The sequence below is a fragment of the Macaca mulatta genome, chromosome 18 (genome assembly GCF_049350105.2).
Source record: "Macaca mulatta isolate MMU2019108-1 chromosome 18, T2T-MMU8v2.0, whole genome shotgun sequence".
Lineage (NCBI taxonomy): Eukaryota > Metazoa > Chordata > Mammalia > Primates > Cercopithecidae > Macaca > Macaca mulatta.
This window is the reverse complement of record NC_133423.1, coordinates 55849659-55871651: the sequence shown is the minus strand read 5'-3', so window position 1 is coordinate 55871651 and position 21993 is coordinate 55849659. Positions and strand designations below refer to the sequence as shown.

General features: G+C 39.8%; 1 protein-coding gene across 8 annotated transcripts in view; it reads left to right on the top strand.

The window, feature by feature from the left end:
* The window catches only part of FHOD3 (formin homology 2 domain containing 3), a 488002-nt gene that overhangs the window by 367906 nt on the left and 98103 nt on the right, over positions 1-21993 (top strand).

Below are 21993 nucleotides of genomic sequence, written 5' to 3'. Positions count from 1 at the left end.
TATGTGTATTCTGAAGTGTGTTTTGCCGAGTGCTGCTGGTGATTGGGGGTTTGGTTGGGTTGAGAGCAGGCAAGACCTTAAGCCGGGAGGAAGGGATGGCCAGTGGGGTTTGCCTAGTCACATGTCACTGTTAACTTCTCAGATGGCATGTAGATCCTCCGGTGTCAAGCTCTCAGATTCCACAGTCCAGCATGGCCCTAGGCTGAGCACACTCGGGCTAAGTTAGGTCTTGATAATAAGGTAACCATTCGATTACTCCGAAGGCACCCTTACCTGTCGGTAGTTCTATCCTTTACCCTAGGGCACCTCCTGTTGGAATTAGCCGAAATTACCTGTAGTCCTGAAGAGATCACCATACAAATGACCCTTGTCAAATGAGATGTAAGATTTGGGGCTGAAGTGAGTAATATTGGAGTGTTACTGATACGACGTTGCACATTTTGCACCTGCCAGGCTGCCAGCTCCTCAGGGACTAGCACCAGGTTCTGTTCATTGGTGTGTTTCCTACAGTGCCTGGGGCCTGGCAATAGTAGAGCCACGGTAAACACTGATGGAAGGATGGGGTGACTTAGTTGCTCACTGCTCGGGAACATTTTGGAGGTCTATGAAGTTATAAAGTTATACAGACAGGGGTTCATTTGTCCCACAAGATTACCAAAGCCCTGGGCTTTGGAGGTGTTCTTCCCAGGTTCTAAAAGGGAAGCCTCAGCCTCTGCCTGCTTTTCTACCACTGGAAACCCAGGTCCAGGTTTGGGCTAGAAGATCCAGGATCCTGAAGGACTCCTGTCTGTGTCTCGTTCTCTGCCTGGACTGGCTGAAGTGCCCCTGGGGATAAAGATGGTGGGCAGTTAAACCAGGAATGGTAGAATTGGATCCTGGAGCCTGGGCGCAGTGGCTCACACCTGTAATCCCAACACTTTGGGAGGCCGAGGTGGGTGGATCACAAGGTCAGGAGTTTGAGACCAGCCCGTCCAACATGGTGAACCCCCGTCTCTACTAAAAATACAAAAATTAGCCTGGTGTGGTGGTGTGCGCCTGTTATCCCAGCTACTCAGGAGGCTGAGGCAGGAGAATTGCTTGAACCTGGGAGGTGGAAGTTGCAGTGAGCTGAGATTATGCCACTGCACTCCAGCCTGGGTGACAGCAAGACTCCATCTCAAAAAAAAAGACTTAGACTTGAATCCCAGAGTGCCTTGAACATCCGGGGGAAGAGGCTGGACTTTATTCTGAGACCAGTGGAGCTGTCCAAGTTTAAAAACAGGAGACAGGAGGTGACCAATTCTAATTTGTTAGTAGCATAGAACAAGCCACTCGGGTGAGGCTGCAGGAACAAGGGCTGCCGCGAGGCAGTGTCAGAGTCCAAGAGAGAAGACCATGCTCAACATGTCAGTGGCTGTGGGACTTGCCAGGAGCAACTGCCTGGAGGGTAAGAGCAGCAGATGCAAAATGAGTGAGGTTCAGGCTTGCACGAATGTGTGGATGTTAGAAACCAGGAACTGGGACGATACTGGAAGAAAAGCAAATTGGGTGGAGACTTCCAACCTTGTGCATGTGAGGTCTAAGGAGCCTGTCTGACATCCAGGAAGATGTTCCAGAGGTCCTGGGGAGGTGTGGACTCGGCAGTCCTTGGCTTGAAGAAGGCTCTGGAGTTAAATCCCTCTGAGAGAGCCTGGCATTGAGATGGGGTCACTGGGGAACAGCAGTGGTGGGGTGACTCTTCTAAGTTCCTTTCCTTCTTACAGTACGCTATCGCTGTAGGAACTTGGTTTTCTTTACCATCTACTCTATCCATGGGCAAGTAAGGTAGCTTCTAAGAGTCTATCACCTCCTTTACATTTGCTTGTCTTTTTCACTGTCACCTTGTGTGGCTCTGAAAAACCATATGATGAATCATTTGACATATCAGATGTACAGTTTTATTAAGACCAGGAAGCCACTGGACCTGGCTGTATTACCACTTATGTTTTGTAAGTGGAAAAAGAAAAATAAGAGGATCTTCTGACTCCAAATCATACTTGTACACCATCACCCAAGAATATTACATCAGTTGTACTTATGATTTTAGACATTTTTATATAGTTTGATTTTTTCTTTTTCATATTTGACAACTGAATTCTTTGGGTATCACCCATAATCTAATTTTACCTATGCAAGTAGTTTTTGCCCTATTAAGATGTATGATTTTTTTACTGAGATATGTATACTTTAGCAGAATTTGTAAGATTTGTGGTTGGTATGTTTTATGTATATATATATATATATATTATTAAAACCAAAAACGTACTATATTATGAATAGTTGCATTTCTGCAATGAGGACCCACATCTTCTGTGATCATACCCCTGACTAGTAAACATTGTGCCTGAGCCCCATATAATACTAGAAAGTTCTAGAACTTCATTCCCTTGATTTGGAAACAAGACTACTTCACTGAAGTCCTGGGATAATCAGGCCAGCTAAAACACCCTTCAGGCACCTCGGCCCACTTTGGAAATGCAAGTGGACGTTGTCATGAGCTTGGAGTTTTCCATTTCTTCCCCCACAAGTATATTAATGTGTTAGATGTTGATAAAACTTGGAATGATAAATTGACATAGAAAGGAAGTGCTGAAGAAACAATATGGAAAATCAAGTCAAGTCAAGGATATTAAAATGAATCCATCTCCATATCTCCTATTATAGCTTTGTTAATAGGGCAGTCTTTTAGAAATAGAGTAACATCTTCATGAAATTGGAACTTAAGAGAAACAAAACAAAACAAGAAAACCAGAACTATTTGCAAAGGCCCTCAGGAATACAAGATGCAATTGTTTAATGAAAGCAGACTTTTAAAACACTTCACTTTTTGAAAATGTACTTTTTGAGCAGAGAATTTCTGAATATTTTCTTTGTGAAAGAAAATTAAACGACAGGAATATTTAACCATCTGTGTTCAAGTATTCAAATGAAACAAACAAGCAAACAACCACCCCTCAAGCCTCAAGCGTGTATATAGTTGTGGGGCTTTGGGAAAGGCCGGGCCCATCCTCTTCCCTTCCCTGTAGTGACATCTCCATCTTGTGGACTTTCTCATAAATGGCGGCTGGAGGCTTGCCTTGTCAATGTGAGGAAATAGTACGCCCAAGCCCTGGGACTGAAGACAGTCCTTGTGCTGGGACTAGAGAGGCCACCTACAGTAAGCCTATCCTGCACTGTGAGTGCTCACTGGGAAGACGTTGTAGGAACCTCAGGCCCATACACAGGACGCCAGAGAGGATTTCTCTGTGGACGTGCTGTGCTAAAACCCAAAGGATCATATGCACTTTAACCATGCATTCTGTTCTCTTTTCCACTGGTAATAGTGCCATTGTTTGCTATAAATGACACTGACCTGCCTGTTTTTCAGATTAATGTCAAGAGCCCTTAGAAGATCTTGAGAATGGTCTTTCTCATATAGTTGTCCCAGCAGAGTTCTTCCTACTTCCTGTAAGATTATAAACCCAGATATAAGTAACGACATCTCGTTAGGAAGTAAGAATGGATAATAAAGGGTGGATAAAGGACATAACCTGTTTTTGTGTGTAGTAAGAATACTTAACATGAGATCTACCCTCTTAGCAAATGTTTAAGTAGGCAATACGTTATTATTAACTGTAGGCACTATGTTATGGAGGAGAGCTCTGGAACTTATTCATCTTATATAATTGTAGCTTTACGCTCATCAGATAATAACTCCTTACATCCCTCTTTCCTCTCTCCCCTGGTAACTGTCATTCTATTGTCTACTTCTATATCTTTGACAATTTTAGATGCCTCATATGAGGGTCATTGAGTTGTTTTTTCTCATTGTATTATAGAAGTTCTTTATAAACTGTGATAAGAGTGCAATCATTTTTCTCACTGTTCTTTTTACTTCATTTATTGTGTTTTTACCATTTAGAAACATTCAATTTCATGAGTTAATCTTTTCTATTTTCAGGGTTTTGTGTTCCTACTGAAGAAGGCCTTTTCTCTCCTGATGTCTTCTAGTACTTCTGTAGCTACATTTTGTCACATTTAAATGTTTTATCTATCTGGAAATTATTTTAACAAATAGTATGAGGCAGAGGTCCAACTTCAGCTTTTTCGTACATTCAACACCATGTATTGAATAACCATTTGTTTCCCTACCATGTGTCAGATACTAATAGGAATGGAGGTTGTTTACGTGTCAGTGTGTTCAAACTGTTCTTAGGAGCATCTCCCCTCTCTTCGTGCTGTCTGCCTTCCCTGATCAGCCATGCTGACCTCTCACAAGCTCTTCCTCCCAGGTTTTGGCTTTACCACTTTCTTCCTGGTCATTGGAAGTGTCATGTGCTGCCGTGAAACAGTCCTATTATTGCATCATCTGCTTTTAGGAGGTTGTGTACAGTGATTGACAGTGCTGTAGTAAAGAACACAGTCATATTTTAGGAAGCTGGGAAAGTGGAAGCCTTCTGTGCTTCTGTGGTGGCTGCTCCCCCCAGTTTAAGCTCTCTCTTATGGGAATCTCACTTGCTGTGATCCCCTTGAACACCTATCTCCACCATGTTTATGGAGACGACTCCATCAGAATTCAGGCCTCTGTTTCCAGGCATTTCCTGCCTCTTTGCAGTTACCGTAGTTCTTCCAGTGATGGCCTGCCAAGCATGCCTTTTGACTGCCACCCTGTGTGTAACTTGTGGGTACCTGTGCCTCCTTCATCTTATTCCAAGTGGACTGTCTATTCCCTATGAATCCGCATGCTTGTGTCTTCCCATTCTTGTCTGCTTTGGCTTTGATCATTTCCTGCCCTGACCTCACTAGTCAGCTACATGTGCCTTGAAGTTCTACTTGGGTTTTTGAATCACTGTTTTTTGTGGATATGTGATCTGGGTGTTTTCCTGGATCCCAAATGCTTGCTGGCTCTGTTCTATCACTTGGTCAACCCAATACTTAAAAAAAAAAATTGTCAGTGGAATTGAGAGCCCCACTGTGCAATGGGGTTCTAGTTTTTTTTAAAAAAATTAAGTTGGTTGATTAAAGTACATTTTTAAAAAAAACAAACTTCTCTGAGAACATCCCAAATAGAATGTAAACTAATGGGATAAAGGACATTGTCTTTCTATGTGACACAGTTAATGGCACCCAGTCCACAAATGCCAGTAGGAAACAAGCAGTACCAATGTGGCCTGATTCCCCACCATTCAAAGACGCTGCGTTCTCCTTGGACTGTGCAGAAGCAGTCTTCCCACTTGCCTGCTGCTAGCTCCTGACAGTCTTGTTACAAACAGTGAGAGTCCCTGTAAGGCTAAATGTGGTCCTTATTCATTGATTGCATTACATCCAAAGCGCACAAGAGGAGAAGCACCGGTTCTACTGAGGGAGTAAGTTCAGAGTGGGGTCTGTCTCACTAATGGTAGCTTCACAAAGTGACTGTGGACACTAGGGGACCTGGGCTGTGCTGCGCTGCAGGACTCTGGGTCCTCAGCAGGTACTAGAGATTCTTTCTTCCACATACATTTTAGATCTGACTTGACTTTTTCCCACCATCCCTACTCCTATCTTTGCCATGGTTTCCAGTTGACACTTGCTACAGTGGTTTTGTACCATTATTGTACAAAGATCACAGAGCAAAAAGGTGTGTGTGTGTGTGTGTGAGAGAGAGAGAGAGAGAGAGAGAGAGAGGGAGAAATTGAGATTGAGATTTCTCCTTCAGAAACATGTATTCCTGGGCTGGGCGCAGTAGCTCATTCCTGTAATCCCAGCACTTTGGGAGGCTGAGGTGGAAGGATTGCTTGAGAGCAGCCTGGGCAACAAAGTGAGACCCCAGGTGTGGTGGCTTATGCCCATGGTAACAGCTACTCAGGAGGCTGAGGCAGAAAGATCACTTGAGCTCAGGAGTTGGCAGCTACAGTGAGCTAAGATCATGCCACTGCATTCCAGCCTGGGTGACACAGCGAGACCCTGTCTCAAAAAAGAAAATGTATATTGCTAGATCACTGAATGTTTGTTGCCTTATCTCTTTCCCCATTCCTTCCCTCAAAGCCCAGTAATGAGGACTAAATAAGCTTTATTGTTATAATGGAAGGAGACTGAGTTTCCAGTTAATTTTGGAAATTGTGTGTATGGGATACACAAGTCTTACATACTCATGTATTTCATTCAACAAGTATTTATTGAGTGTATTGATTGAATCAGATCCAGTCCCTGACTTCACAGGGCTTACACTTCAGTGGCTGAAGCAGAAGATAAACAAACCATCTGCAAATAAAGAGTTTCCACTGGAGTGAATGCTGTGAAGAAAATGAACCTTCATAGAAGAGCTGAAAAGAGAGAGGCCATCAAACTGGGGGCCTAGCACAGGTGCTCTGTTGTTGCGGGGGATACCCCTGGCAAAAGGTCTGGGAAACTGAGTCACTAATGTAAGGCAAATTGCTATTTGCTCTGAGATTGGCCTGCTGGGGTGGGGGAGGGGAGGTTAAGAGGGGGATAAGAAAATGGAGTGAGTCCCTATCTTTCTTCAAAACAGGATTTTGCAAATCTGGGAAAGATGGGAGACCACTTGGGATCAATTTAGCATTTAGAGAAGAGGCAAGTGTGCAAAAGAAGAGTGAGCTGGCCTGGAGTGAAGAAGCAGAGAGGATATGGGAAGAAAGAATGGGCCTCAGTACTGGCCAGCAAGGCCTGGGAGCCATGGAGCACAGGAGATGCTGGTGGCGGTCAGTGCTTTGGGAAGCTGCCAGGAGACTGGCAAATTGTGAAGCCAAACGGCTGGACCTGGGGCTGTGACAGGAGAGGACTGACCTCCTTTGGGCCGGAGGACTTACTTGGTCTTAGACAGAGGGTGGAAATTAAGAGGGAATGAGAGAACTGGCAAGAATTGCTGTATGCCAAAGTCAGGGCCTACAAAGGGGCCAACGGACAGGCTGAAGCATGACAACAGCCAGGGCCTGGAGAAATGGCTTCATGCTCTAGATGTGAGCCAGCACAGTAATGTGAGACTCCATGTGGGACCAGTCTCCACAGCACACTGTGAGCCCTGCTGTTCCTTCCCATGGCGAAGGAGCTCAGATCTGCACTGAAGCACTGTGTGCAACAGGCTGGAGAAGAGAAAGCAAGAGAGAGACTGAAATCCACATCCAGTCTCTGATGATGGCTCTCTTCAGGATTGTAGCAGTGGTGATGGGAAAAGCTGCCTGTTTGTTGGAGATGCCTCTGGGGCTTGCTGGTTTCATCATGAAAGCTAGGATATGACACTGAAGCTATGGAGGAAGATTCTTAAGTTTCCTTGTTTCAGGGCAAGCATATGCCTTTTACAGCTGGGCATAACTTAGAGTTATCTCTTCTCCTGTATCATTAGACAAGGTGATCCTCAGTTTCATAACCATGTTGTGAGGACGATCTCATTGCTCAGCATCATTTCAATGCCATTTTATTATTATTATTATTATTATTTTATTTATTTATTTTTTTGAGACGGAGTCTTGCTCTGTCGCCCAGGCTGGAGTGCAGTGGCCAGATCTCAGCTCACTGCAAGCTCCGCCTCCGGGGTTCACGCCATTCTCCTGCCTCAGCCTCCGGAGTAGCTGGGACTACAGGCGCCCGCCACCTCGCCCGGCTAGTTTTTTGTATTTTTTTAGTAGAGACGGGGTTTCACCATGTTAGCTAGGATGGTCTTGATCTTGTGACCTCGTGATCCACCCGTCTCGGCCTCCCAAAGTGCTGGGATCATTTTATTATTATTTTTTACCTCTAAGTCTTCATATTAAATTATCTACTTGTGAATTAAGTGCTAATTTCAAATATAAGATACTTTCTGAACTTAGTTTTTACTTTTGTTAATATTTTACCAGAGATTAACATTTACTTTTAAAATAGGAAACATCAAAGGTTTGCATCTTTCACAAATACAACTTCTTAACTTGAACTTACCAAGGGATGTTTTTTAAAACAGCTTTTGCAGTAAAATGGACATGCAAGAAACAGCACATAAGTTTTGGCATATATGTACACCAGTGAAACCATGACCACAGTGGAGGTGTGCATATCCATCGCCCCAAAAATCTTCTCCTGCCTCTTCGTGATTATTGCTGCCCTTCCCCATCCCTAAGCAACCACTGATCTGCTTCTTCATTGTAGATTCATTTGCATTTGTGTTTTTAGCATTTTATGTAAGTGTAATCAGGCAGTATATACTCCTTGAGGGGAGTTGACTTCTTTCAGTTAGCGTAATTGTTTTGAGATTCCTTCATTTTGTTGTGTGTTTCAATAGTCCATTTATTTTGATTAGTATACCATTGTGTACATAAACCATAATTTGTTTATCTGTTTACCTGTTGATAGACATTTGGGTTGTCTTTGTATATATATGTGCTTTCATTTCTCTTGGGTAAATATAGTCATTCATCACTTAATGATGAATGTTCTGAGAAATGCAGTGTTGGGCAATTTTGTTGTACAAAAATAATAAGGGACTATTCTGAACAATTATATTCCAATAACTTTGACAACTTAGATGAAATGGAAGAATTTCTTGAAAGACAAAAACTACCAAAACTCACTCAAGATGAAATAGATAATCTGGTATGAATTAATATAAGATAAACAAAGATAAAAGACATTGAATTGGTAGTTTTAAACTTTCCCATGAAGAAAGCTCCAGTCCCAGATGTCCTCCTAGGCTATATGGTATAGCCTATTACTCCTAGACTACAAACCTTACAGCGTGTAACTGTACCAAATACTGTAGGTGGTTATAACACAATGAGAAGTATTTGCATATCTAAACGTAGAAAAGGTATGGTAAAAATACAGTATGAAAGAGAGAAAAATGGTACATCTATATAGGGTACTCACCATGAATGGAGCTTACAGGATTGGAAGCATGAACATGAAAGCCTGGGACATTACTATACATCACTGTAGACTTTATAAACACTGTATACTTAGGCTACACTAACTTTATTATAAAAGAAAAGTAGTTGTGCTACAATGTTATGATGGTTATAACATCACTAGGTGATAGCACATTTTCAGCTTCATTGTAATCTATGGAACCACTATCTTGTGGTCCATTGTTGACTGAAATGTTAAGTAGTGCATGATTGTTACTAAAAGTAGAATCGCCAAGTTTTATGGCACGTGGATGTTTAGCTTTTAAGAAATTGCCTGTCTTCCAAAATGGCTGTACACCAGAGTAATGCTCACAAAATGAGAGGAAACGTATTCCTTCCTCTTCAGCTTTCTAGAAGAGGCTGCATAGAATTAGTACCACTTCTTTCTTAAATATTTGATAGAATTCACCAGTGAGGACATCTGGAACTGGAGCTTTCTTCATGGGAAAGTTTAAAACCACAAATTCAATGCCTCTAATAGATATTTATCTTATATTAATTCATATCAGATCATCCATTTCATCTTGAGTTTTAGTAGTTTTTGTCTTTCAAGAAATTCTTCCATTTCATCTAAGTTGTCAAAGTTAATGGAATATAATTGTTCAGAATAGTCCCTTATTTTTTTTTAGTATCTGTAAAATCTGCAGTGATCGTATTTCTCATTCTTAATATTGGTAATTTGTATCTTCTCTCTCTTCTTTCCAATCAGTCTGGCTAGAGATTTATCAATTTTTTTTTTTTTACTACAAACAACCAGTTTTTTGTTTCATTTAATTTTTATGCTATTTTTCTGTTTCTTTGTTTTATTTTCTTTCTTCTGCTCACTTTGGGTAAAATTTGCTCTTTTTTTCAGTTAGGAGATGAGGTCATTGATTTGAGACTTTTTATCTTTTCTAATATAGTCTTTCAGTGTTACAAATTTTCCTCTAAGTATTGCTTTTGCTGCATTCCACAAAGTTTCATATGTTGTGTTTTTATCTTCACTTAACATGCTTCTTAATTTCTCTGTCAGTTTTAAAAGTCTTTATCCCATGGGTTATTTTAAAGTATTTATTTAGCTTATAAGTATTTGTGGATATTCCAACTATCTTTCTGTTACTGATTTCTAATTTAATAAAATTGTGGTCAGAGAACATAGGTTATGTTCTTGGATACTTTTAAATTTATTGATATTTGTTTTACAGCCCAGAATAGGATCTGCTGTGGCAAATATACTGTGTACACTTGAAAAGAATATGTATCCTGATGTTTTGGGGTGAAATGTTCTGTAGATGTCTATTTGGTTGTTGGTATTGTTCTAGTATTCTGTATCCTTAGTGCTTGTCTGTCTTATTCTGTTACTGAGAGAATAATAAATTGCATTCTATAATTTTGATTTTTTAAAATATATTGCTGTTCTATTAGTTTTCCCTCGTGTATCTTGAAGTTCTTTTATTAGGTGCATAAATATTTACAATTGTTATATCCTACTGATGGCTTGACTCTTTTCATTTGAAATGACCTTTATATCTGGTAACATACTTGATTCTTAGGTCTACATATTTAGCTTTGTTAGGCAGGACCAGAGCTATGTTCAGTCCAATATATTTCCACTACTGAGTCAAGACACTTGTTAAAACTTTAACCAGTTCCTTCTGAATTATGAGGTTTTTCTCTGTAACTGTTGGGAACAGGCAGTACTCTCTGCCTTATATAATTTCCAGGCACTGTTTGCTCTAATTCACTTGGATAGTTCTTTCACTGGCCGCAGATTACTTTTTACACGCATATGCTGAACAATCCTCACCTAGTTACTTGAGGAAAACCTTCTGCAGATGTACAGAGGCGTGTGTGTGTGTGTGTCTCTCTCTCTGTAGACCCTTTCTGGTATGTTACCCTGCCACTGTTAGCCCCATTGGCCTCTCCAGATGCCAACTTTGTCTCCTCTACTCACGGAGACTTCCAGGCTCTGCCTGAGTTTTCTCTTTATGCACCACAACCTGCAAACGTTCTCTAATCAGCAAGCTAGGGCTATCATGAGGATCACCTCCTTTGCTTTTCACCTGTCAGGAATCACTGACCTTCACCACCAGTTTCTTCAGTGCTGCTGTTGCATAGATTTTGTCTGGTTTTTAGTTGTTTCAGGTACAGGTAAATCTGGTTCCTATTACTCTAAATGGACTGAAGGTAGAAGTCCAAGAGCTTTCCTTTTTTCACCACTGAAATAGACTCCAATTAGATGTAGAAAGTTGGATGGGTTCAGTGTGCCAACTTTTACTTTATAGGGAAACTTTTATTAGAAAGGCTAATTTCTGTAAAGAGACAAAAGAAAAAAAGCATCATGAAAATGATAGGTTTCATTGTCCATAAATTTGTCCACTTGCTACATGTGTTTTTGTGGCATTGCTCACGTCACTGAAGTAGACAAAATTCAGTCAGTGTGTATTGATGGCGCTCAGACACAATTACTGTGGGGGAAGGAGGAGAAGCTGGCAACAGGGACTGTTTCTGATGTGCTCCCAAAGGCAACAAGGGAGTAAGCCATGCTGGAAACAATGTTCATTCACAAAACAGGGAAGGAACGAACCAATCATTTGTGATGATATGCCAAAACGACACATCCAGGAGTCTGGAGAAATAAAGAGCAGTGTCCACTGTGGTCATCAAGGGAGGTGTCTTGAAGAACTTGGGTAGAGAGGAAGTGAGATACCACTAGGCAAAGGAACTAGACTTCTTTGGGGACCAAGATGGTGAATGGCTTGATTGGCATGGAGGTCATTTTAGGGGACATTTTAGGGTACAGTGGGATATGAGTTTAGCTAATAGGTCATATTCTAAGATGACTTTAATTGCTACAACATTTCAGATTTTATTGGAGTCTACCAATGAAGTGTCAACATCCTCAGACTGAAATAGAGAAAATATTTTCAAAACCCATCCTGTTTCAGTCAGCTTTTAACTACGTAAGAAATCACCAAAACATAGTGGTTTAAAACAACAACCATGCATTTACCTCATGATTTTATGGGTTGGTAATTTTGGCCAGGCTCATCTTGAACAATTACTCTGGTCTCAGCTGGGTTAACTGAGGTGTTTGCAGACAGCCGGTTGTTGATCATCTCACTTGATATCTAGCAATTGTCTGGCTATCAGCTGACTTGATGGGGCAGCTTGGCACCATGCCTCATGGCCCAGCCACCTCGCCCAGACTTGTTCAGATGGTGGTGGTGTAGGGTTCCCAAGGGCAACAAGGGAGCAAGCCCCGGTGTGCAGACACTTTTCAAGCCTCTGCTTGAATTGAATCATATTTCTGATTGCTACATTGGCCAAAGCCAGTCACATGTTCAGCCCAGATTCAAGGGAATGGAGAAAGCCTTCTTTTTCTTTAAAGGAGTTGCTGCAACGTTCTGTGTCTATTTTTATAAGATACTGTGTGTCTGCTAAAAATTTATTGTGTAATAAACAAATAGAAGAGTGACCCGCTGACTGTTGAGTTTAAAGTTACTCACTTTGTTCAAAAAGTAATTACAGGCTATCTGGCAGACTTAAATTATATTTTGAGTGGCTCTTACGTGTTTTAAAAAGTGAAACTAGTGTACTTTCTCCTTTTTTAATCCTTTTTTTCTAGGCTTAGCTCAACTGAAAAATCTAGTATATTTTAATCTCTCCTATTTGTCTTAGCCTTATCTTTATAAAGATTTCCTGTTTTATGTTTAGTCTATTTGCAGGTAATTAGTTAAACAACGTGCCAACTCGTCATCAAAAAAGAAAGACTGTCATTGACAGAAAATCTCCCCCTCAGCTTTTGGTCATCTCTCTCTGTTGTCTTTGCTCAGCCTGGGCCGTGGGTTTGTTCCGTTAAGAGCCAAGAGACATTCCAAACTACTTAAGATGGAGATGGGACTAGTTGTCTTGCGTTGTTCTTCTGGCAAATCACTTTTCTATTAAAAAGGCAAGAAGTCTTAGAAAAAGGAGAGGTTCCTGTTGATGCATTTAAAAACCTCATTGTGTTATGGAACAGATGAACTGTTTGTTTCCGAATCTAAGAAGTTCTTCTCATTATCAAGTGTATAATTTTGGTTCTTTCTGAAACCAGCCCTTTTATTATTCAAGTTTGTATAATGGAAATAATGTTGAATTCCTATGGAAAAAACAATGTAAGTCATTTACTTTACCTCTCCCCCTCAAGAGAAGTGGGAACCTGAGTTAAGTATTCCTAATCACCACTTGGTAGGTTTTCTGGGTTCCTGACAATAGTGAATGCTCTTACAAAGCAGGCAGAGGGAAAGGCACAAAGAAATAGCTGGAGACCATGTGTGAATTTAGCCTGGACAGGGGTTCCTCGATCTGCCCTCCACACTCAGTGGGAAGGAGAGAACTGCAGGGCATTCCTGAAGCTAACCCAAAGTCAGGTGGGGAGTAAGTAGCCACAGCTGTCTTAGGACTCCTTTCTTCTGTTGCATCCTGCTCTCTTTCCATTCCATTGCTTCATGGACAGAAATCCCTCTCTGAGATACATATGTTAAAGGGATATATATTAAATATTAGTTTAACACATATTTAAGGGATATGTATATCCCTCTGATATATATTTTAGTTCTTTCTGAAACTAATCCTTTTCTTATTCAATAATAAAATATTGTTTTTTATTCAGCATGGAAATGCTGAATTCCTATGAGAAAAAAAATGTAAGTCATTAACTTTACCTCTCCCCCTCACATATGTGTTAAACTAATATTTGGATCTAAAATTTCAGTCTGCCATTGATTTCCACTACGATTTCAGAGTATATTTTCAAAAAGAAGGAAAGTCAAAAATTCTGATACTGGTTTTAGGCAACTTTCTATCGCTTCTGTGGTGAAATCTGAACAATAAGTCCTGAGTTTTGGTGACACTGAAGCCCTGGCTTTCAAGTTCGCATGCCTTATGATGCACCTGTGTTTTCTCCCAGCCCCGGTGCAGTGACAGCCTCATGACTAGAAACAGTGCTGAGGGGTGAATCCACATTTATACACCAGGGAATGCAGATCTTCCACCCTCAATTTTGTGACAGTCTTGAGGGCCTTCTTTTAAAAATTTATTTTTAATTTTTTGAGAGACAGAGTCTTGCTCTGTCACCCAGGCTGGAGTGCAGTGGCATGATCTTAGCTGACTGTGGCCTTGAACTCCTGGCCTTGAGCAATCTTCTTGTTTCACCTTCCCATGGCCCTTCCTGTTCACTGGTGAAGATGCTTGTCAATTTTGATGTTATTTATTCAGCAACTAGGTGTCTGGTTGGACTTTAAATTCCCTTTGCGGTTCTTCTTGCATTCTTAAAATGGAGGTCAGTGAAACTTTTTGGATGAGCACAGTTTCAGTAACTTGCTGAGTGAGAGCTGAAGTTCCTGGAACCCCTGTCACTTGGCTAGGAGAATATGAGTACAAATAACATTAACTGAGACAGTGAGGGGAGCATCTTGGGGCAGCTAAGAGACTTCACATGAAGACAAACATGTGAAGCTGTCACATGCAAGCACCTGCCCCTAGGAGTAAGTTCTGGGATAAGATGTCACAAACTCTCATGCAAAGAGGAAGATTTGAGAATATGATGCACACTGCTCTGGATTTGACCCTTCTAGTAACATTTTTTTACTCAAGAAATTGAACTTGAAATTTACTGTTACTTCTGGGGATGTTTGAATGCCAATACAATTTTTTGTTGAGTTGCATTTCCTTTTCCTGGAATCTTAGGCCCCTGTGAGCACAGTGTCTTACCAGCGATGGGAGGCTAGGGAAGAACTACCATGATTTTCAGCACACTGGGTTGTCAGCCATGGGAGAGGCCTCTTGCACACCTAGGGAAGGCTGGCTAGTCATGTCCCCACCCTCCATGGCCACCTCCCCGCACCAGAAATCAGGGTCATCCGGGTGTCCCTGGCTGTGCAAGTTCTTAGCTGTGTCCTCTGATGCTCTGCCACTCACATGTCTCTTCCTTCCCACGTAGTCTCCTCTGTTCCTTTGCTTCCTGCTGCCACCCCCTTTTTCTCTTCATAGAGTCAGCATCATTTTTTTTCTGCCTACAACTTTGGCTCCTTCTCTACTTTGTCCTCTCATGCTTTGGTCTTATACAGGGCCACCAAGGGTCTCCCCACCTCCAGGCCCTTTTGCTTTTACTTCTCTCAAATGCACATTCTCTCCCCCAGTGCACAGCCCTGAGACATGACTAGGATTAGCTCAGCCTTCTGTGCCGGGAGCCTTGCATGCCGCTGGATAACCTGCCTTTTGATGGGCTGCCTTTGGGGCAGGCACCCACCCTGCATTCACTCAGCTGTTGCCAGTGGGCAGGGTCTAGTGCAAAAAACTCCTTCTCTGTAGGTCCTTATCATACATTTTCCCTTAGAGAATAGGCTGGGAGTCCGGGAGCAGTGAGACTAGCATATACATATTATTCTGACTTCATGCATCCTGTTTATTCAATCATTAGTTGATTCATCAGACAGGGAGGCTCTTCTGTGTGCCAGGGTAGAGATGAATGAGAAAATAAGATCTGACCCCGAAATGTAAGCTGCTAAGAAAAAATGTGACACATATATGGAAAGGATAAAGACTGAATTCAGGGTAGTGGCCATCTCTAGGGAAGAAACGAACATGTACTGTGACAAATGCTGCTGGAATGGTGCTTTACTAAGTACCCAAGGTGTGGAGAGGGAAGAGGGCATCACTCAACCTGGGGCTCTGGCCTGACAACTGGTTTAAAAGCCCAGCTCTGCTGTGTCCTAATATAATTTCTCTGTGCCTCTGTTTCCTCATATATAAAGAAGGGGATAATTAACAAACTTAGCTCTTTTAATCCATGTATTATTAATAGGTGTAAAGTAACTGGTACACCATATCATTTCCAGAAATGTTAACTATTATTACCAACAATTACCAACCATATTTCAGTAGAATAGAGCTCCTTTTCCAGATGTCCCAGAGTGGGAGGCTCCCACCAGGTGCGATTTTTGGAGCACACCCTGGGGCCTGGCAAGGTGAAGATTAAATATTATAATTCCTCTCCTTTAGTGTATATTATCCACTCTCTTATAAAATCTCTCTGGCCTCTTGCCACCTGCCTTCCCATGTGACTTCACTTGGTTGCAGCTGTGTTGGGCATAACTGCAGATGACTTTAGCCTTCCAGGTGCACGCTGAGCATGGCATGTAGTCCTGATGACTGACCTAGCTGGGTAGCCATGACGGGAAGCCTCAGCTGAAACCCCTGGCCCACCAGAGTCCATCAGTTTGGGAACTGCCAGTGTCATTCTCCAGACCTGGCCTTGGGGACCACAGCACAAACCCCCTATCCTATCCCACTCCTGCTTTCTGCAGATTTTCAACACCCAACATAAAGTAATAGCTATTGAGTGCTTACTATGGCCTAGATGCTGTTCTAAGCAAATTCTCATTTACATTCTCATTTAAACCTTAGTACTTTATGAGTTAGACATGATTATCTTCATTTTACAAATAAGTCAATTGAGGTTTGGAGAGATTCAGTGAGCAGCCACCCTCAAATTTTCTCATCCCGAGCCCTGTGCTCATTCCTTTATGTCGTGATTGTAACAACTTCCAATCATTGTAGGTATTTTCCTGGAAGAATATGAAAGATAAAAATCTGTTAAATATGCCTTTTTAAAGAGAAGAGTTTACCACGCCAGCATGAATTTTGGTGCCTATGTTTTTAATGACAATTTGGGATGTCCATCTTCTAATAGAAGCAAAGTTGCTTAGATTCACCTAGGACAGACAGGCTTCTCCTGCTACAGTTATCTGTTGTTTAGGCAAGAGAATTAATCTTTCATTACTCATGGCATTTTACTTTATTTCAGGAAAAGAAGAACCATTCCTCATTACTTCTAGTTAGAAGCTCACGTTTCCATTCTCTCAGTATTAAATGATTAAAGAAAGGGCCTCCAGGTGTTGTTAATGCTGCCTGCTGTTGTGTTCACAGGTGAACTCTGGCCTAAGAGCCAAGATGGGATCTGCTTTTCAAGGTCCAAGTGTGCAGGAGGATGAACTGCCTATCCTTTTCTTAAAGGCTCCCAATAAGGAATGACAGCTTTTACTTGACTAAATTGAACCCTACTTAAGTTTCTCAAGTTCTAATACTCGTCCAATTCTAAACAATTTTAAACAAGCTCTATTGTTCTCATTTTTAAATAAGGAAATGGTGTTAAGATCTGATATAAAGAGGCTTCATTGTGACCAGGTTTAGCTACTAGTGGCCTATTATAAAGGTTGACATATTTAGAAGAATGAGCTGAAGTCACAAGTGTAAGGGGAATAGCAAGGACCTCATTTTGCTCCTCACTTAAGAGCGTAGACCAGCAATGTTGCTCCTCTCTCTCCCCTCTGGAAAGAGAACTCAGAAGGTGAGGCTGCTAGTGCTGGAGAACAACACACAGGGCGGGCTTTAAAACTGGGCTGAATCAAAGTCCTCAATTAAGGGAAATTATTTGGCTCCTAAAATAATTATCCTGTATAAATAAACAACCTTATTTTTTGTTGTGTTTCTGAATTCTAGAACTGGATATAACTATTGATGTTCAGTTAGCTTGGGGTTTCAAAGATATTTGATATACAAGTTATTTATATACCTAAGAAGAACTTTTATTTATTTATGAGAATAGAATGGCTTTAAAATATATATTCAGGGCTTACAGAAAATTTTAGATAAATCTAGAAAGTTATAGAGCAATAAAGAGTATCAGATATAAAATTGAAACCCTTATCCCTTTGATTTCCCTTCTTTCTCAGAGATGATCATTTCACTGAATTTGGTGTTTATTATTCTCATATATGTTTTTGTTTTTACGAAATGTACGTGTATCGTATGTAGATTTGCCATGCATGTATTTAAACTTCATAGAAATGATAAAATACGATTTCTTTTATTCAGTCTACTTTTCACTATATATTTTGCTTTTGGGAATTGCCCATGTTCATATCAGTCTAGTTATTAATTTTCACAGATGTAGAGTGTTCCTTTCTAAAAACAAACTATATTTTGTCTATTTGTAGGTATTTATGTTATTTCTGATTAACCACTAGCAAGTAATAAAAACACTGCAACATATAGAATTCTTTACCATACATGTCTGCTTTATGCACACAAAAGTTACTTTCTAGATAAACCTAGAAGTGGAATTGCTAGGTTTTAGGATATATACATCTTCAAATGTATTAAGTGTTTTTTTCAAAATGATTATATTTAGACTTCTAGAAGCAGTGTATGAGAGTTATTCTGTGCCAATGGGTTAGTGTCATCAGACATTAATTTTTGTCAATTTTTAATCTGATAGGTGTGAAACAGTATATCACTGTGGGTTTTGCTTGCATTCCTTTTCCCTGATTTCTAGTGAAGATGAGCATCATTCATATATGTATTTGGCCATTTAACTTTCTTCAGTGAAACGCTCATTACCCTTTGCCCATTTTCCTCTGGGTAGTTTGTCTTTTGCTTACTAATTTGAAGGGGTTCTTTTTGTATAATGTATACTAATCCTTTGTAGTTTATATATGTTACAAGTAGTTTCTCCCAGGTTATTGTTCTTCTTTACTCTTATGTAGTCTTTCAATGTGCACAAATTTTAAATTTTAATATATGCAAATTTATCAAATATTTTCTTTTTGGTTGCTCTTTTTGGTTTTTGGTCTAAAAAAACTTCTGTATCTTGAGATCTGAATGTTGTAAAGTTTTATCTTTTACGTTTTTCACTTAAACTATCTAGAATTTATTTTTATATTTGGTATGAGGTGGGACTAGCTGTATTTTCTTTTTTTTTTTTTTTTTTTTTTTGAGATGGAGTTTTGCTCTTGTTACCCAGGCTGGAGTGCAATGGTGCGATCCTGTCTCACCACAACCTCCACCTCCCAGGTTCAAGTGATTCTCCTGCCTCAGCCTCCCAAGTAGCTGGGATTACAGGCATGTACCACCACGCCCAGCTAATTTTGTATTTTTAGTAGAGACGGGCTTCTCCATGTTGTCAGGCTGGTCTCAAACTCCTGACCTCAGGTGATCCCGCCTCGGCCTCCCATAGTGCTGGGATTACAGGCATAAGCCACCATACCCAGCCTGTATTTTGTTTTATATGGCTAACAGTTGTCTCAGCACCATTTGTTAAACAGTCCATTACTTCCCCACTGATGTGTAATAACACATTTGACATGAATGAGGATTCTGTCTGTGTATGAGTCTGTGTCATGGCTCACTGTCTCACTCCATTCATCTGTGTTTTCATTCGTGCACCAAGACCACTTTCACGGGCAATCATTGTGGTTTCAGAATGGGCTTCGTATCGAATGTGGCCAGTACTCTGCTTTGTTCTTACTCAAAATTGTCTTGGTTATCCTTAAAACCTCAGGTCCTGTGTAAAAATTTTGGACTCAGCTTATAAAATTTCATGAAAAATCCTTTTGGGATATCGATTTGAAATTATATTGATTGGAAAAAAAAGAATTGGCATCTTGACTGCCTTGATTTTTTCAATACATAAATGTGATATAGCTTTCATTTGAGTCTTTTATTTATAAAGGTCTGTCATATTATTAGTTCAGTAATTTGATAGTTAGCTTGTGATTAACTTGGTAAATTGTTGCTGACATGTAAAAATGCAATTGCTGTTTCTATGTTTTATATATAGAAGCTTTGCTAGACTCTTAATAAAATAACACAGGTTTTCTTGGATTATCTTTATAAGCTGGTCAGATTATCTGTAAATAGTGGCATTGTATTTCTTTCCTTTCCTTATGCTTTTTACTTTTCTTAGTATTCTGGCTTGAACCACCAGAATAATGTCAAATATAAGCAATGATGGAAACATCCTTATATTATTTTTAACAGTAAACTGTTCTTAATATTTCAGCATTAAGAATGATACTGGCTGGGTATAGTGGCTCATGCCTGTAATCCCAGCACTTTGGGAGGCCAAGGCAGGATTGCTTGAGCCCAAGAGTTTGAGACCAGCCTGGGCAACATAGGCAAAACCCCGACTCTACAGAAAACACAAAAATTAAATGGGGCATGGTGGTGCATGCCTGTGGTCCCAGCTACTCAGGAGGCTGAGGTGGGAGGATCACTTAAGCCCAGGAGGTCAAGGATGCAGTGAGCCATGATCACTCCAACCTGAGTGACAATGAGACCCTGTCTCAAAAAAAAAAAAAAAAAAAAAAAGGAAAAAGAAAGATACTTACTCTAGTTTTTAAAATTTTCCTTGCCAAATACCCACTGTCAGATTAAGAAAGTTTTCTTCTGTTACTAAGCATAGTAAAAGGGGTTTTTTTTTTTTTTAATAACAAATGGTTGTTGAATTTAAAGTTTTTTCTGCATTTGCAGAGGTAGCCATGGTTTTTCTCCAATAAACTATTAATGTGGTAAGTTATATTCATTGATGTTATCATCTCACATTACCCTTACATTCATTGGACAAACACAGCGTGATTTTGTTTCAGATTTTTGCAGTGGTGTTCATAATTGCAAATAGTATATAAGTTGCTCTCCTCACACTGTTCTTATCTGGCTTTAGTGTCAGAGTGATATGAATCATGTAAAATGGGTTGTGGAGATTTTTTTTTTTCTTTATGTTTTCTGCAACTTTCCATATGTCTAACTTGAACTCTTCCTTGAGTGCTAGAAATCACATTAAACATCTGACTCTCATGGATTTTTTTCATGGGTGTGAATATATTTGTAATTAATTAACTCAATTTCTTTTGTTAGGTTAACAGAGCTATTCAAAATTTCTTTCTTCCTCAGTCAGATTTGGTAAATTATTTGTTTTTAGAAAATCATCCATTTCTTTGATTTTTCAGGTGTATTATAAAAATTTCCCCTTATTTTTGTAATGTGTTTTGGTCACTGTATCTATAATTGTATTTATCTGTCATTCCTGAATATGCTCATTTGTGGCCCTTTTTCTCGAACAATTTTGATAGAACTTGTCTATTAGGTTTTTCACAATTATAAACCAACTTTTAGTTTTGTTGATTTTTGTCTATATATCTTTGTTTTCCTTTTTCATTAGTCTTTGCTCTTTATTTTTTTCTTTTGTCTTCTTTGAATTTATTCCACTGTTGCCTTTCCAATTGCTGAGCTGATCGCTCATTAATTTTTACTCTTTCCTTTCTTCAAATATAAATACTTAAGAATAAATTTCCTTCTAAATACTACTTTAGAAGTATTCTACAAAACTTCATATTTAACTTTTTCATTATGGTACCCTTTAAATGTATTCTAATTGTCTGTGTTTTAATTTTTTTGACCTAAGTTATTAGACATGTTTTAGTTTATCCAATTATATGGATTTTTTTCAAATGTATCTCCTTGTTATTTATTTTTCAATTCAGTTGCATTATGATCAGGAAGGTAGCTCACGTGAAACCAGTTTGTGGTGTTCATTCTTGAGCTTTGTGACAGAATTGATGGTCAATTTTTGAGTAGTCCTTATATATTTGAAAGAATATGTTTTCTCCAGTTTGGGCACCAGGTTATATACATGTTAATCTATTAGATAAAACTTAATAATTGGGTTAAACAAATCTATTATATACATAACAATTTTATCAATTACTGTACAAGAGGTATTACAAACTTCTTTATTCTGTTGATTAGATTTGGCTGGATACAACAGGGAAAAATTCCCACAAAATAATAATAGCTTACAAAAGTTATAAGTTGGTCTGAACTTCTTTTTTGAGAAAGATAAATAAACTCTACCTATGCCTTAGTGTCCAGAGATGATGAAAATAACTCCATAGTGAGCCTGGACTATAGAATTTGGTTACTCCTTCCCTGTAGCTACCAGGGATTGTGGCTTCTTCCCTCCATGTTCCCTGCCACCTATGACTGATAGCCACAGATGACTCACCTTTTCTAGGAAGAACATCTGTGGGACTCATGGCAGTCTGTGTATTATGAGAGTCACATCTTTCTCCTGCACTGAGACCTGTGTTCCCCACCTTGCAGGTACATTTTTCACTGAATCCAGGTAGGATTTTATCCAAGCTATATCCTTGGATAAATAAATTGGCAAAATATATTTCATAAATATTTGTCTCTTTGTTTTTGAGGTTTTTTCCCGTAAGTGAAGGCCCCAGTTGTCCATAACAGATTTTATTCTCCA